The following is an 18,010-nucleotide window of genomic DNA, read 5'->3' as shown; positions in this document are numbered from 1 at the left end:
AATGAATGCAATTATTATTTGTGTAACTTTAACATAATATTATCACGATTACTGCATATCAAACAAAGCATCTAAGAAGCATTTGGCGTCATAGTTGGCTGAGTATTTATTTATTCGAAGGCTCTACCAAACTCTTCTAGCTATTAAAAGAAAACTTTTCCATTTTTATTAGCATTGGGCTGCCACGTGTAGGTATAATGTTCGAAATTAATAAATAGGTTCCACTCCAACGTCTCCAAAACCAAGCCATTCGCATCCTAACATTCAGTTCACCAATCTCCTGCGCATCCCCACTTTTTCAGCAACATAATGTACTAACAGTGTGTAATTTATTCAAATATAAATTGGGGATTCTTGTATTTAAGTGTCTTAACGGTACCATAACAGTCAACGTTTTAGAGAAATTTCAATTGTTAAACTCTAATCCTACCAGGTTTGCCTCAAACAACAACTTTTTACTACCACATGCTCGCACTAACTACGGCAAGCATACTACCATATTTGCAGCTATCCAATTTTGGAATTCAGTACCACTAAGCACTAAACAATTGTCATTAGCTGCTTTTAAAAAGAACTTAAACATCTCAACTCGCAATCATAACTCATCTTCATTTTTGTATCGGCGTTCTCTTACATTTACAGCTATTACTGTGTGCGTTATTTTCACATTTATTAACCATGCACTATGGAGTTCTTTTAATAGCTGTATATTATTAATTAACGTCATTTCGTTCCCGATTCTACTGCCATTTTTATTGTATGTTCCGTTGTTTTCATAGTTATGCACAATTACAGAACATTGTTTTTGTTACCATTTTTACTGGCATGTTTTATTGCATGTTTGCGTTGTTTTTGTTACTATCAATAATTACTTAATCGCTTTTTGTTGCCATTTTGTTGTACTTATAAACATGTCATTTTCTAACAGGAGGTCCCCTTTCAGCCTTGTGCTATGGGACCTCCTTCTGTATATACAACCCAATGCGTGTATATTTTTTGCGACAAATAAAGATAGGATTGAGATTGAAAGATAAGGTGAGTTTAATAAATGCTTGCGAACATATTGTGCAGTTTTCTTGACGCAGTGTCATACTTTACGCTCGTATACAGGAACACTTGACTGAATACCCATTATATAGTATACGCAGCAGTTTCAATAGATTGCCAGTTGCCATCTAACAGCTTTCGCCGTTTCAGGTCAGTTCCTTATAACTCTTATTCTAACCTCAATTCGTATAACAAGGAATGACTTTATTACCAACATTTATTAACAACATGACTTTATTACCAACATAACTGACTAGTCTTAACCTAAAAATTATGACACGTCTGCCATAGTCTTCATGCTCTTGCGGTGGTTTTATTCACTTGATATGTTGCAAAACTGGTATGGTATGACATGACTGCATGGCGAACACAAGCGACATGCGTTTCATGTCATGCGTGATATGTGTGTCATGTAACAACATGTGTCATATCAATCATGACGTGCGTGCCATGTAACGGCATGACTACATGCCACACTCATGATGTGCTCACGGCCGTTTCGCTAGCTTTGTATATACAGAATTTGGTATTACGGGACGTGAATGGATGGCAAAAGTATGTGACTGGTGCAAGCATGATAATCATGAGATGCGGGTCATGTAACTACATGACTACATGCCATGCTCATAATGCGCTAGCGGCCGTTTCGCTACCTTCCCATGAAATATATTGGTTAATATCCCTATCCCTGAGGGCTTTGCTACTGTTGAGCTAACAGTATTTGGACAGAACGCACAACATTCTACTGAAGTACAATGTTGTGCGTTACACTACTAAAATTAGTGCTTTTACATCACTACTTGGAACTCGAGAAAAACTACTACCTCTAAATAAAAGAAAAAGCATGGGTACCTCGTTTGCTCCCACCTAGTGAATATATTTATGGGAATTCTAGAAACCGAAATCCTGTCTCACTGTAAGAAGAAAGCTGACACGTACCTTCGGTACTTAGCTGACATAATTATATTATGGGGACAAAGGCGGAAAACCTAAATAAATTCACGTCATTGCTGAACTCATTTCATACTACAATAAAGTTCACCTCCGATACCTCGACTAAGCGCATCAACATTCTAGACACCACCATTTATATTGAAAATGGTATAGTAAAGTGAAATCTGTAAAAAAAAAACATTTGACAAGCAACAATACTAAGAATATAGAGCTACCAGATATACTGTAAACAGGGCATTTTCAATAGTCAAGTAAGAAGGTGACGCCGCATATGCATAAAAAACTAAGATTACGTAAACAGACTTACCGCCCTAAAACGATCACTAAGAGAAAAAAACCAACCTTGCACATTCTTTTACAAAGACCATAGGACGCACTGGAACTGTATCGATATGAAGTACTACAGCCGTGCTCTTAAAGCACACCAACAGCAACTACGCCTCTTCTCACTAGAAAGATTTCTAATGCTTTCCTGAAGATAAACAACATCCTCACTAAATATAATCCAATTTCACTAACCAACCAGAAACTTTAAAAAATCTTTCCCAAACCGCCTTAAGTCGTCTACAGACTGACGCTAACTGCAAGGATATGCTTGTTCACACAACACTTGAAGCAAAGACTAGAACAACGTCAGGCCCCTGTGCCTTGCCGAGATGCTCAACCTGCAAACATATACAGCTGGCAACCAACGTTGAAGCACAACATTTGATTACATCCACAAGGTGACATCGAGCTTTACCCTTTTTTTGTGCCAACCTACTATACTGTCTCGAGTGTGGCACTTGGCGGAAATAATATATAGGTGAAACTGGGCAGCCAATTCATGTAAGACTGAATCGCCGCCATGCAGACAAAAGTACAGTTTACCATAAGTCGTAGCCGCTCACTTCAGTCCACAGGACCACAATGTCAACCAAGCATAGCTCTACGTTCTACTAACTAATTTACAATCATCTCGAAAAACTAAATGCACAAAATCGTATTTGATACACAAATTTCAGTCGCTCAGTCGCTACATCCGTCCGGAATCAATGTAGCGTGTGGAAATATGGAGTTGCTGAAAGCCATAGCACAATTGCGGCAATATTTACAAAGACAGAAACACTCAGCCCTCAAATAGGCATAACTGGTACTCCAGAAAATCTCTCCGAGTCTACATATTGTACAATTGTTATTCTCTTTAATTTTTTTATTTTATATATAGATATGCTTGTGTCTATATACAACTACGAAGTTTTTGATTTCTAGAACTTGCAGCCACTGCTTTATTTTCTTGTTTTAAAACCAGTCTTGCCGCGCATCGTTAGTCATTGCCAACACAGAAAGTTCTCTGCGTCACCGCCACCCTGCCACCCTTTTTTCCCCGTTTGTTAGCCTTAACGTCCCACTTGTCCTCTACCCCTCACCGCATCCATTCCGTTTTTTCTTTCTTTTTCTCTTTGTGTGTCTTTCGTCGTTGCTCATTTCCATATAAAAGTACGCTGCGTCCCCCCCCCCTCCTCTTTTTTGTAACCACGTTTCTTGTTATGAGTAGCACTCATAGTGTTTCTAGAACAGGCGTAAACCACTATCGTCGGCAACCTTTTGTAGTGGCCGAGCGCGGTAACCACCTGCCAGCTTCGAACTTTCAAGCTCTTTAAATTTTTCGTGTCTATAGTGGACACTGCTTTGCAGCACACCCCTCCTAGTTTGCGTGTTTTTTTGCCTCTTTTTTCTCTGTTTTTCTATTTTTCTTCTTTTTTTCTGTTCTACCCCATCCTCCAAGAATATTTTTAAATTGACGTGAATGACGACTGGATGCCTCTGATCTATAGTTTTTCTCTTTCAAGACGGCAATAGCCAACAGGGACCCGCGCCACCACCAGAAGATGACGTCACTCTTAACTTTCTTAAACCTAACACGCGAAAGAAGACAAGGTGCCTTTGCAGAAGATATGTTCTTCTATCGAAACGTCGGCCAGCTCGTGCAAGGCACTTCTACAGTTCAACCTGACTATCCCACTACGTGTTTTCATCTGTCGGGTCCCATATAGATTTTTGATTTTGCAAGTTTTGAGCTGCTTGCCGTTTTTAAATTGACTTTGTAATTTTATCTGTTCCTGAAGTATTGCACATAAATGCTCCGGTAGGTCTCTAAAGACACGTTTTACTATCGTGTTATACCAAACGCTATGTGTGGTAAATGCCACTTTCAAATGCGAAGCATTTCTTAGCCAACTTCGACGACTTCGAGCGTATCCATCTATCTAGCCGCCTACGACTTTTATCCCTCCTGGCCGTCTCAATAATGGTATCAATGTCCATATTGATATTACTTACCATCATTGTATAGGAACAATAATTGTCTAGTCAAAACATGGAAATTGTGATATGTATGCCATGAATGTCACGATTTCGAATTCATAGTCTTGCTGCCATTGCAGGTGGTTTCGTTCACACGACATTTAGCAAAAGTAGTATTATACGACATGACTGCTTTACAAACAGAAATCACAGACCCTTACCTGGTAATCACGACATGCAGGTCATGATTTTTATGTTATGACTAGCCATGGCTACACGGCACGCTCATCGTGCGCTCATGCTCGTTTTGCTAGCTTCAAATGCAAGAAATTTCGTATTGCGGAACGGAAATGAATGTCAAATGTTAATGACACGTCCAAACATAACAGCCATGAGTTGAATGTTATGTAAAACACGACTACAAGCTACACTCATAGCACGCTCGCAGCCGTTTTGCTAGCTTCACATTTACCAAATTTGGTATCGGATGACGTTAATAGACGATGTAGGTAAATGACACGCCCAAACATATAATCAAGCTATGTGTGTCTTGTAAAACATGACTACATGCCACGCTCTTAGCGTGCTCCTTGACGTTTTGCTAGCTCCACACATAGGACATTTGGTAATATATGATGTTAATGACACACTCAAATCATACGTCCAACTAGTTGCCCATTAGATGACGTGAATTACACGTCCAAAGATGATAATATGGATATGCGAATCATGGAAAAGATGACTACATGCTACGCATATTACGCACTAGCAGCCGTTTCGCTGGCAGCATATATACCAAATTTCGTATCAGCTGATGTGAATAGACGGCAAAGGTAAATGTTACGTCCCAACACAATAATCATGACATGCGTGTCATGTAAGACATGACTGCATTCTACGCTCTTCTCGTGCTCATGGCCGTTTCACTGGCTCTACATATACCCAATTTGGTATTACGTGACGTGATGCACGATGAAGGTAAATTACGCGTCCAAACATAACAATTTAGATATGCATGTCATGTAAAACATGACTACATGCTGCGCTCACAGCGCGCACGCGGCTCTTTGGCTCGTTCCACCTATATTAAATTTTGTATCACATTACGTGAATGGACAATGAAGGTAAATGAGACGTGCAAACATAATAGTCATGACGTACGTGAGATGTAAATCATGACTACATGCGGCGCTCATAGCGTCCGCACAGCCGTTTCACTAGCTCCATATTTCACGTTATGTGACACCTAATTTTGTATCACGTGACGTAAATAGACTACGAAAGTGACTTACAGATGGAAAAATAATAATCGTGGCATGAAAGTCATGTTAAGCATAATTTACGTCCGCCTCCTAGCATTGTGCTGACCTTAAAATTACATATCAACCTCTCTAATTCGTCCTTCGCATATCATAGATACCAACAGTACGTGGAATCTGTTATTTGTTTTTACTTAACATATTCAAAAACATTTATTGTTATCTCCGACATGTATGCTAATTTATGGCCTAGCTTTCTATAGCAATGGTGTCAATTTCGCTTCGTCAATATACACATTTCAGCAAGATGCTGCTCATCTTCATTATCCTTATTTGTTTTTGGCGCGTTATGTATGACCAAATAAAATAGCAAAACGCTAAAAATTTATTTAATTTCGCACCACTTTTTTTGTGACTAGTCTTTCTCGGGTGACATTCGTGTAGGCTTCCTGAAATTGAGTTTTCTAGAAGCAACCTTATGCAGGTGGCTTTATTATTCTTACTAAAGATAACATTTGTCATTCCTAATCTTACGCGATTTAAAATGATCTTCATAACAACACAGTGTGAAAATAACAATATTTCAGAAAATTTCTACCTATGACAGTGCCAATAAGCACTACGAGACTGAATTCTTGGCAACTTCTCATGATGTTGTCCCCGGTGGAAAGCACACATCCCAAAATTTGTGAGGAAATGCGTAGGAAAAATAATTCAATGAAAACGTTTTAAGACGCAGAACTATACTTAATGAATATATAATAGAGAACAACATTATGGGCTTCAAGTCTGATTTATATTGTTCCGAATTTATTGGATATGAAAATTTCACGCACGGAAAGTTCGCACCGTGAAGAATTTTCTGGAACTTAACCGGGGCCGCATCACGGCCTTAGGAGGGTAGTCTTGCTTGATGCTTGGTCTGCCTTTTTAGGAAATCAAGATTCTTCCATATTTCCGCGCCAGTGTGTTAATGACGCAAAGCAACGAAATCATTATAAGATAAAAAGAATGATATCATTACACGAAACAGTGTAGAAGGTTTACTGAAAGTCAACGGTTAAACAGTGAGTTCAATATTACTGGACTGCTTCTATATATTATTACATCACTCGCATCATATACTTCAGTAAACTGCGTGAAGTCAAATGAATCCTTGATTGCGTATTCTACATGAATATTTAAAACAAGCACAGTTAATTACACTGCATTATCTTGATTTATTTTCGGGGAGAGTCCCGTATTTAATGACTGATTTAACAACTGAGCGTCCTCTCATAGCACGCTCATTGCATTCCTTAGGGCCTATGTACCGAAGAGAAGATCTCGTTCGGTCAAACCGAAGATTCATGAGGTTAAATGTTTTATATGAACTAACAATTTGAGCCTTGCCTAAGATACGGCCCTAATTTTCATAATATTTTTTCATGTAGATGAATAAATAACTCAACGAATTTCTACTCTGAAATATATCTGGTACACAATGCAGTAGCCATATTATAAATGCAAGTGTGTTGATCGTGGTGGTGAGATTTTAATGTGGACCACTTGACTGGGAGAGAGTTATGGGCGTGCTTGTCAGCATATTGTGATTCGAAATACTTAAAAGATGTCTGAAAGGCAGAATGCAGAGCAGAACGAATAAAATTATATTCACAGATGCAAGGTTCCATTTCTTACGTTAAGAATTGCAGAAAGCAGCAGGCAGTAATCGTCAAAGTATGTCGTGTTCTGAAGAGAAGGATCAAACGCGCTTTTATATACAGTGATTGGCCAAAGGAAGCAATTATGATTTAGCTCACCAGAAAAAAAAATCAACACATAGAATAACCGGATAACATGGCACAATCTTTGAACACAATGCTATTCAAAAGGATGGGTATAGTAGCATATGAAAATTGATATAAATTATATATGGCTGAAATTTCAACGTCTCAGAAACACTAATAACGCGTCATATTCCTTCTACACCTGTTTAAAAATGACACGAATAATTTATTATGATAATATTAGTAACAATAGGTCAGAAAACTTTCATTATGTAATCAGTTTATAAAGTGTCAATCAATCAAAAACACATCTCACGCAGCGTATTTGCGTCAAAGAAAATATGATACAAATCGTAGATAATGATTCGTCCAACATGGAGCTTCTGACATTGAAATCAATAAAGAATAGTTACGGCTCCATATTTCAAGATGGAGGAATATCATAAAGCTCTGTGGATAAGACGAAAGCTAGTGGAAAATTCTATTTGAAAGTCTTCCTGGAAAAAAATAATATGCTTGACTTGTAAAACCGCGAGAATGCTTTGGCAAATTTTCTCAGCATCGTGCTTCGAAAATCTACTCAAGATTGCGCAGTTTCCCTGGCAATTTCAAATTTCTTGTAGAATCTTCAAAAACATTTTTACGCCCAGGTTTTTTTATGTAAACCTAGAAGAATAGTCTTCTTGGCAGAATTTTGAAATTGTCATAACTTGTGGTTTCTAACAATTTAGCCAACTAGGATTTGCTTTCTTGTATACACATTTTGTGTACGTCGACGAATGGTGAATGCTACAACGCTAATGTGATAACACATAAAGTTTCTTCTCATCGGTCCCGAGAAGAGTAACAGGTTTAGGTTCTTCATTTTTTTTTCCTTGTAAAAAGGGGCCCGTCCAGAGCATGTGGTAAAAATCACTGTGATTGTGGCAGTCTGGAGAAACATATGAAATATCGGAGTACGGGTTATATGTTACTAGGCAAGGGTATGATATCATCTGAAGCATGCGAAAAGATATTTCCTGGGGCCTAGACAACTTTTTGTGTGGTAATAGACAGGACCTACGGCCTAGTTGATAGTGCTTCGTGATCTTGTTGATGGTTATCAAAATGTCCCAAAAATGAAGGTGTAGGGCTCATTCTTGTGTCTGAGAAGCACAACTCCCGGCGCGGTAAATGAAGCCTCGTGCCTTGGAGTGGGCTAGCTTGTTGACATTAGGAGGGCCTCTGACCTTCAAACCAAGGTGAGCCGAGAACCAAATAATAGTGTGGTGGGTGAGTTCTTTGTGAGCGAGAGTTCTAAAAACTTCCTAGCACACGGAACCAGAAGCGAAGGCTCTAGCAGCGGATTTAAACGTCGTATAAATATCAATCTTCTGTGGATCAAGCAGAGCTAGTCCAATGGCCATCTGTCCTGCTTTGTAAAAATAATTGGTTCGAACCGATGCAGAAGATGAAATGTGACCCTTAGTATCTACGGATACTACTGCAAAGTGATCAGAAACGCCGCACTGGGCGGCATCAAAGCAAAACAAAATTGTGCCTTTGATCTCCAAACGTGTTATTCTATCAGGGCATCACAGCTGGTGCTGCTTGTTAGGAACATATTCGCAAAATATTTGGTATTTTCAATACGGGCATTTCAACCTAGTACCAAACCGCAAAAGCAATATGACAAGTTTTTAGCTTTTTAATATTCACAGACCCCTAGAAGGTGTGACGATTGTGTATGATAATTGTGTATCGAATACAAAAACGCACGTGCATTTTTGCTAATAATAATATTATTAACAATATTAATATTAATACTAATAATATTAATGAAACTGGAATTTATAATATTAATAATTTGTATGACTGCGCATTAGTGTTGTCGCGTTTCGCCCCACAAATTCTTTTGCCCCAGGTTTTGAATACATGTGTTCAAGTTGAATATTCTATCGGAAGAAACCACTTCAGGCTAGCTTATTAGTGTTTTGTATCTACCACGCGTTTTTTCTGCCACCCGGTCGCCACCCACCATTGTCGCCAGATAATATGTTTCTTAAGCAGTCACACGTTCGTGCTGCGAGTGTAGCCAAGTCTTTGATGAACCATCCGTAGAAAATCAGGACGCCGAAGAAATCTCGCTGTTCGGTGACGATACTTGACTGAAGTGCCTCGAAGATGGGCTTTAAATTTGTAGCTTTTCGAAAAATACTACAAGCTCTAAATTTGTGCCAAAATTAAGGGGCGGAATAATTGAAACATTCACTTCTGATCTTTTAAGGTGATATTATGATTTGCATTCCGTTCAAGTACCTTTTCCAGGGTTTCTTGATCGTCTACTTTATCACCTATGACAATGACGTCATAAATAGTAGCCTACTCTTAAAATACCTTTCCGGACTTCAATCATAATGATCGATAGATAGCAGGAGTGTTGGAGATGCCGTAGGACAGACGCTCCAACTGACATAATTCCGATTGCGTGTTCAGCTTTAGCAACGCTTTGCTATCCTCAGCAAGTGGCATCTGTTGATGGGCTTGCGATAGATACAGTACGAAGAAGACCTTGACTCCAGTAAGCGTGGAATACAATCTTCTCGCAGAGGCAAGAGATAATGGTCCGTTTTCATCACAGGACCCGACTTATTTTTGTAGTCAATTCATAACCCTAATACTGCGCCACCTGTCTTTACAGCCAACGCCAGAGGCTTTACCCAGTCGCTTTTCATTGCCCAATTCAGTATTACAGCCTGCGCGAGATAGTCTCACTCCATTGCTATTTCATGCTTGAAAGCAAACGCTACTGCCCATGCGTTAATGAACACTGAATAAACCTCATTTTTTTACGAGAATGCGACCTTCAAAGTTTCTTGCGATAGCTCGGCAAACTCTTTCTAGTGAGCATGTACCCTGAGCTCAACGTGTTTGTGCGCAGCCAGGCTGTGTACTGCGCTCCAGTTGATCTACAGTTTTCCCAGCCAGTCTCTTCGCAATAGGGCTGACATTATCGTTTCACTCTCTTTCACGTCCAATGCAGGTCAAGTGGCCTCATTTCTTTCATTGTCCAGGGAGACATTTGCTTTTTGGAATATTTGGAGCTGTTTTTTGTGTATGTGCCCATGAGACGTTTGGCTTCACGCACTTGACATGCAGTAAATACCACGTAAAAATGCTTTGGATTGATTTTGACTGCCGCCCCAGTGTCTATTATCATCGAAACAGCTTTCTCTTCAATATTAAGCTCTATGCTCGAGCCACTGGAACTTGTCCATTATTGAAACACTGTTTGATAGCTGAAGTCTTGACATTCATTATCCGTGGTGACGACATGTGTGAAAAGCCCATTTTTAACAATGTTTTGCAAATCGCTTGCAAGTGGCCATTTCTGTTACAGTTTGTGCAGTTGTGGTTCTGATACGAACATTTTTCTGCCTAATGATTCTTTTCTGTAACGCCAACAGGCACTTCGTTGCTCGTTATCTCACCCATATTCATACCATGAAGCTAGCCTTCGACTGGTTCCCCTATCACAGTCGCAGTCGCCGCGAATCACGTTGAATCGACTTCAGCACAATCAGTCTCGCATTTCTTTTACTAATGTCTGTTTTCACTGTATCCGGACTAGACATCAACTGCCAAACACCAGTGAACCATATCTGCGTACCAAGGTCCACGGTATGCGAGTATAGGTCGCACGGCAATGGAGTAAAAGGTTTGAAGACATACATGAATAAATTTTCGCGTTATTTGAATGATGATTACAGTAATGTTCCACAGACTATCTTAGCTTCCTGTTCGTATTCTGGTAGGCAATAAAATAATGAGGCGATCATAATAGTACGCAGACGTAGGCGGCTACATAAATAGGTAGGTGGATAGAAACGCTCAAAGTTCCTGCAGTTTCTTAAGAATTGCCTCAAAATAAAAGTGTCAAATGCGCTATGGTCCACCTTTGTGCACTAATGACACAAAAAGAGAGCCTGTTTTTCTCTTCTTTTTAAAGTACTTGGGCCTAGGTTTTGCGGTGGATCTCACATAATAAAAAATTGAGTTAGATCTAAATTTGCATCTTTTTAAACGGCGAACATTGCAGTATATGTTTAGTTACATTAGTCAAGTCTAACGTGGAAATACTTCACCACCTACAAAATACTGATGTTTTGAAATACCTTAAAACAAAATGATAAATGATGTGCTTCCTATCATGGTGGTTATTACGATGAGTTGCTGAGCTATTGTTTATTCATTCGTGTGGAAATCTTAACGTTATTTCTATTTGATCTTGTTTTAATTGGTCTGACAGCCATTTGAAGTATGGCGCAAATGCGGTACCCTGAGTACCGTACAAAGACAAAAGTCAGCTTCATTGTTGGTGATGTAGCAAGTGATTGAGTTCTTGACTTCTTGGCTTGAATTATTCAAGGATTTAAAGTTGTAGTGTGTCCTTCGCATTCCCATAAATTGCCTTGATGTTTTCAGTCAACTACATTCTTCCTATAAGTAAATAAGTAATTCTAACTTTCTCGTGGCGTTGCATGAACTCTGGAATTGGCTAAACTGAGACCAGTAAGCGATCCCATGTGGCAACGTAACACGAAACCCCCATCTGATCACGTCATCAATCCCTGACCGATTTCTGTGACCATTGTGGCCATTTATACGTCACGGTGTGAGATCATATTGTGACATAATTGGCCACAAAAGTTCCCAGGGCATTCTATCTAAGCACCATGTTCTTGAAGCAAGCTACTTTAGCCTTTCCCTAAAACAAAAATGCTTTCAGTGTAAAAAACATACCCCCAAACACAAACTTTATAATTACTCGTATTTTATTGTATTCCGGGTTTTCAAATAAACGACCAGTCACGTACATAGAACATCTATGTAATATTTTTTAAGGCATTCCAATAAGGCGACCTAAACAACAGGCGCTCTATTAATCTTTGGCTCATCTAAATGTTCCCTCTATCACGTATAAAGTTAATCTGCTTGGAAAGTGTTTATTGAAGAGTTATTTTATCATTCGCGTAATTTTGATTCACTTTGTTCAACTAGTATCTTAATTTTCCCTTGTCAAGTATGTTGTGGAATAACTGGGACCACTATAATTATATGAGAGAAGCCGTAGTGGGGGGCTCCGGAAATTTCGACCGCCTGGGGTCCTTGAACGTGCACCACAATCAGAGCACATGGGCCTACAACATTTCCGCCTCCATTCGAAATGCAGCCGCCGCAGCCGGGATTCACACGCGCGACCTGCGGGTCAGCAGCCGAGTACCTTAGCCACTAGACCACCGCGGCGGGGCTGTGGCATTGGAAGAATGCTGAACAGTGATTGCTAAAATCCATGAGAGGTTTCACTCGGTAGGAGTACTTCGTACGGCATTTAAAGAAAAATATTTCCGATGACTCAACGCGACGCTCTTACTTAGTTTGAAAACATTCCGCTGTTTACAGTAATAGTAAACGCATGTTGTACTCTTCCAAGATTATAGGAGCGCATTTCAGGCATTTATATTGACCTGCCTTTTGAATGTTCTCTAACTAGATCGTTTAAATGTATATAGACATACAAGGCAAAATACACTAGGTTTTAGTTCTTAATATTGCTCTTCAAACCTCATTATTATATTCAAATCACGTCTCATTTTGTTTTTAATAGACGAATGACGCACTAGAAACAGGCAATGCTCCCCGCGGTTTAAACTGCCAGCTTATGACAAAACCATTCCGCACTATATAACTAATTCATACATTCTGCCTGGCAGGTGCATGTCAGATAAAGCGTTTTTATAGCAGCTGGCCCGCAATACTGATGAATTCATACATGCCTCTGGATCTTTCCGCTCATTTAATAGTATTTTGAGAGTTTGATTACCAGGCTTAATTGAGCTACAAGAAATCTGTTGTCATGAATCTTCTGTTAACCTTGGATCAAGATAAAAATACCATATCGTCATGTGTAATTTATGAATGGCTTTATGAATAAAAAGTAATCGCTTTCGCGTTCAGCATGTCTATTTAAATCTTCTATTTTAATAGTGACTGAGTGTTTTTCCGGATTTTTTCATATTCAAGTACTTTGTTATCTTTCTTTTTGTCAGGTCGCTGCTGCGCTAATGCAAAGAATGAATCTCTTCTATGTATCCAAAGCGAACACAAGTTTTGTTAGATTGCTTCACTACCCAGATTACATCATTCTATATTTACAGTTTTTATCGCTACTTTAAACTTCTATACCGATGTTTCTTTTCGCCGTGTTACAACGACGTTGTATGAAAACGATGACACCCGATGATTAAGCCTCAGAAAAGCGGAAACTCACAATGAGTGTGACTGTTATTGTTCGCACAATACTGCATGCTCCATGAGCACGTGCCTGCCTGAAAAATGCAGTAAATTGCTGACATCTCTTTGCAGCAAGCAGTTGTTCTACTTGAGTCAACCACTCAAAAATCGGCAAATTTAAGGGCACGTTATCTTCGTAAAATAAGATATCAGGATAAACCGACAAATATTCCAACGAAAGTATAGAATATGTTATTAGAAGTAATTCTAGGAATGTTAAAAATAAAATGTGGGCAAAAAGGCTACTTGCGAACGACGGGATTAAAATGTGCGGCCTTCCAATAATTCATCCAAAGCTATAATACTCAGGCACGGTGGTGGTCATGCCTCGTCCCCTTTATAGGGTATATATGAGCATTTAAACGTGAACCCGTCTGGTAGCGTCATCCGCTGCCATTATAACAAGCCTCCAACACTGTATTTGCGCCAGTTCGGTGTCATGTAGCTCGTGTTTTTATTACGAGATAGTACCAAAACAAAGACACCTCTGCATACCACCTCTAGCCATCAAGTCTGCCAGAAATTGACCCTCGCTATGACTTCTGGAAGCTGTGAATACACCAGCTAGTTTTCTTTGTTAGACCAATGTTAATGAGGAGACATGTGAGAATAATGCCAAGAAAAGTACACAGGGGTGGCCGCCACCGTAGCTCAGTGGCAGAGAATCGGACGTGTTGCTCAAAGGTCGCAGCTTCCCATACTGCCAGTGGCACGTGATCTCTCCCTCCACTTTTTTATACGCACGTTTACAATACAGTTACCTCTGAGAACATCTCTTATAGGTCCTTGCCATTACTGCGTATTCTTTTTTGTTACGACTGGTTCTGAAAAAAAATCTCATTTGAGACGTACTTATCTCATTTATTGATCAAAGCAACTGTCCCGTAGATCTGCGTGGCTGATGAGGTTGGGCTAGCTGAGAAACCAAGACTTGTGCCGGTGGCTGATCTGTGGGCAATCCCTAACAGAGGATCCGACGTTCCTCGCTGTTATCTTGGTCTTTGATCATCTAAAAAGCGGCAACATGTGTCAGATTTCATATGCACGGCCTCGAAGGTTACAGTTTTATCCAGGGAGGCTGCGTGAGTTCCATAATAAAATCTACTGTTTGTGTTGGCCGCTAAAGATTTTTCTAACAGTCTAAAATAACCGAGAAAAAAAGTCGGCCTTCTGGCACAGCGCATGCAAGAAATGGTTATGCGTGTAATGTGCCAGAAAAACGGAGACAAAAACTCAAGAAATATGTTTGTTTCTCAACTTTGGTATTTAATACTCTGGTTCATCGCGCTGCGTATTTTCAGTACGGCTGCATAGCCTTGCAAATAGTCTTCGTTCGCCAAGGTCTGTGACGCATACTTTTATGATGTGCTTAAAACCCAGCTTGTGACAAGAATTAAACAAAATTAGCAAGCTGATTTACAGGGCATCCTGAATGCACATGTTCTCGACACCACGTTTGAACAGTCTTGATTCGACTGACTCAAAGGGCAACTTGACTCAATGCTCCTTATAGCGGCACTCGTTCGTCCCTCGTAGCCATTGTAATGTGTAACAAGTATAACATTTTGACCTCCCAGGTGGTGCCGGGGAGAGAAATCCTCTGTGCGTCGTTGAACAATAAAAGACAGTGCTCAATGTATATGCCAGTGGCTGCTAAGGGGGAATGAGAGACAGGAGCACTCGGCTTTTAGTTAACGCGAACGCTGTGATCCCCATTAGCAGCTATTGGCATGTACATTGAGAACTATCAGACAAGAAAGGTTGCTACATTATACTCGCCATTATACTCGCTGGGTGTAACCTCCTTAGTTTTAGAAAGGTTTAGCGAGCGTTGAGCTGCAGTGCCACAAATACAGTGAACTAGTATATACCATGAACTCGACGTGGGTAAAGGTGGGAAGTAGATACGAAGCGCAAGCCGTAAGAAACTAGAAGCCGAATTCTCCTGTCTCTCAATTTCCAATTGGCAGCCATTGGCATTTCCGTCGAGCACTATCCAATAGGAAAAGGTTGCTACGTTATACTCGCTGGGCGTAACCTCCTAGGATTTAGAAAGGTTTAGCGAGCGTGGGGCCGCAGTGCCATGAATACAATAAACTAGTATATACCATGAACTCGAGGTGGTTATTGGTGGGGAGTAGATATGAAGCGCAAGCCGTAAGAAACTAAAAGGCGAATTCTCCTGTCTCTCAATTTCCATTAGCAGCCATTGGCATGTACATAAAGCACTATCTGACAGGAAGAGGTTGCTGCGTAATACTCGCTCGGCGTAACCTCCTTGGTTTTAGAAAGGTTTAGTGAGCGTTGGGCCGCAGTTCCATGAATACAGTGAACCAGTATATACCATGATCTCGAAGGGGTTGAAGGTGGGAAGTAGACCCGAAGCGCAAGCCGCAAGAAAGTGTGCGTGTGCCACCGCACGTTTAGTCTTTGGATTGTCAACTAGATGGCGTAGCTCCTATATGGGGAATATATGATGAAAAGATGCGAGATGGTGGTATTTGGAGTGTTGAATAGATGGAAGAATGGACGCACAGACAGATGCATAGATGGACGCATGAACGGACGCAGGGGCAGATGCATGGACGAACGCAGGGACGGACGCACGAACAGACGCACACACGGACGTGCGAATGGACGCATGGACGGTCGCAAGGACGGACGCATCGACGGACGGAAGCAAGAACTAATGGACAGACGAATGCTTCGCCTCACTCTCCATCATTCACTCCGTGGATATACTGCCATTTTTTTTTGATTACTTGCTTGTTTTTGATTTTCAAGGCTTTGCAGCGTGTTTTGGCCGTATAATGAGTGTTCTAGTAAAGTTAGAATATGATTGGGCATTATGGGATCCTGGAACGATCTTTACGCGCATTGGCGAAGAACAAGCGCTGATTTTAATGTGACGCAGAATGAAGCAAGCTAACGGCGCTGCGCACTCCTTGCTTCTCTCTCTCTCTTTTGTGTGTATGTGCAGTTTTTTTTTGGTTATAACGTTGAGATTCAACGAAAAAGCACTTTTTGCTAAAGCGAGAATAAGTGCCAGCGAGGTTACGCTTGTGCTTCCAAACGATGTGGTAGACTCCTGCCAGCGCTTTTCCAGCAACTGCAGACGACGCAGCAACACCGATCTCAACGCTACCGCAGCGGCACCGTCTCGTCGGCGATTGCATTAAGCTGCTTTGTACCGCCGGAAAGGCGCGCGCTTTGCCAATTGACCATATATAAAAACGTTGCCAAGTGAAAGCGCCAGACTGGACACTGGTTCAGTAATCAGGTTTGGCGCTGGGCCAGAGCAACTGGTGTTTTGATACAGGTGAAAATATGAAAATTCATTGGTGAGTTTTGATCTAAACTGCACTTCAACAATTACTAGACTCTAACTGAATACCTATGATCTTCACTGCAGCCCTGGCACAAGAACTACGGCCCTAAGCCTAAGAGTCATTTCGGTTCGAGTGAAGTGCTGCGGATATCGTACGCGTAACGTAAACGAATAGGACACAAAATACTTTCAAACTGTCGAGGCACAAAATTTACAGTGTTCAGTGAGCAGTACAGATGAACGCTGTTTTCTAAATAGGTATTACTAGCCGCATAGTGAGTCACTATGATTGTCGTGACACATCTGCAGCTACGCTAACAAGCTTTGCGGAAAAACGTGGCAGATGAATGTGATGCAACGCAACCCGCAAAAATTAAGCTAACAATCACATTTTTAGCATGAGCACGAAGAGACGAGGCGCTGCGTATGTAAACGGTATATTCAGAATATTGGATACGTGAATTTTTTTAAGATGAAAAAATACGTTATTACTCGTCTTTCAAAGTGTACAGTAGTCGGCAGTGTGCCAAGCTCAAAATGTGTGATGTGTTGAGGTAGTAGGTTCGACTCTGGCTCACTCACTTTTTTATTGTTTTCTTTTTTCATTGCGCCCGTGTTTCAGCCTTAATTACGACGTGCGCATGATCAAGAATTTAAAAAAACAAACTAAAAGCCAGATTTCTGCCGATAAAGGCAGTCCCAGTGTGCAGTGCTAGCGTGGCTAGTGCAACGTGGCACTGTCCCAGTTTCAGCGCCACACCTGTCCAGTAATCAGGTATGGCGCTGGACCAGTGCCATGGGTTTTGCGATAGGACTGTGCGGATGTTAAAATGACATATACACCTTGCTCATTCGTGCTTTGCATATTACCAATTCTCACAAAACGTGAGATCTGCCTAATTTTATAAATTTGTAGCAGATATCTTATGCAATGTTTGTGACTAAACATTGTAATAATTTGCTGGAGAAAAAAAGGGTATAATGAGACTCCCTTTTTCTGAAACCCTGACGGGTCAAGCAAAACCGCGTCAAAA

This window comes from Rhipicephalus microplus, unplaced genomic scaffold (genome assembly GCF_043290135.1).
Source record: "Rhipicephalus microplus isolate Deutch F79 unplaced genomic scaffold, USDA_Rmic scaffold_28, whole genome shotgun sequence".
Taxonomy (NCBI): Eukaryota; Metazoa; Arthropoda; class Arachnida; order Ixodida; family Ixodidae; genus Rhipicephalus; species Rhipicephalus microplus.
The sequence above is the reverse complement of the archived record's forward strand: the minus strand, read 5'-3'. Positions refer to the sequence as shown.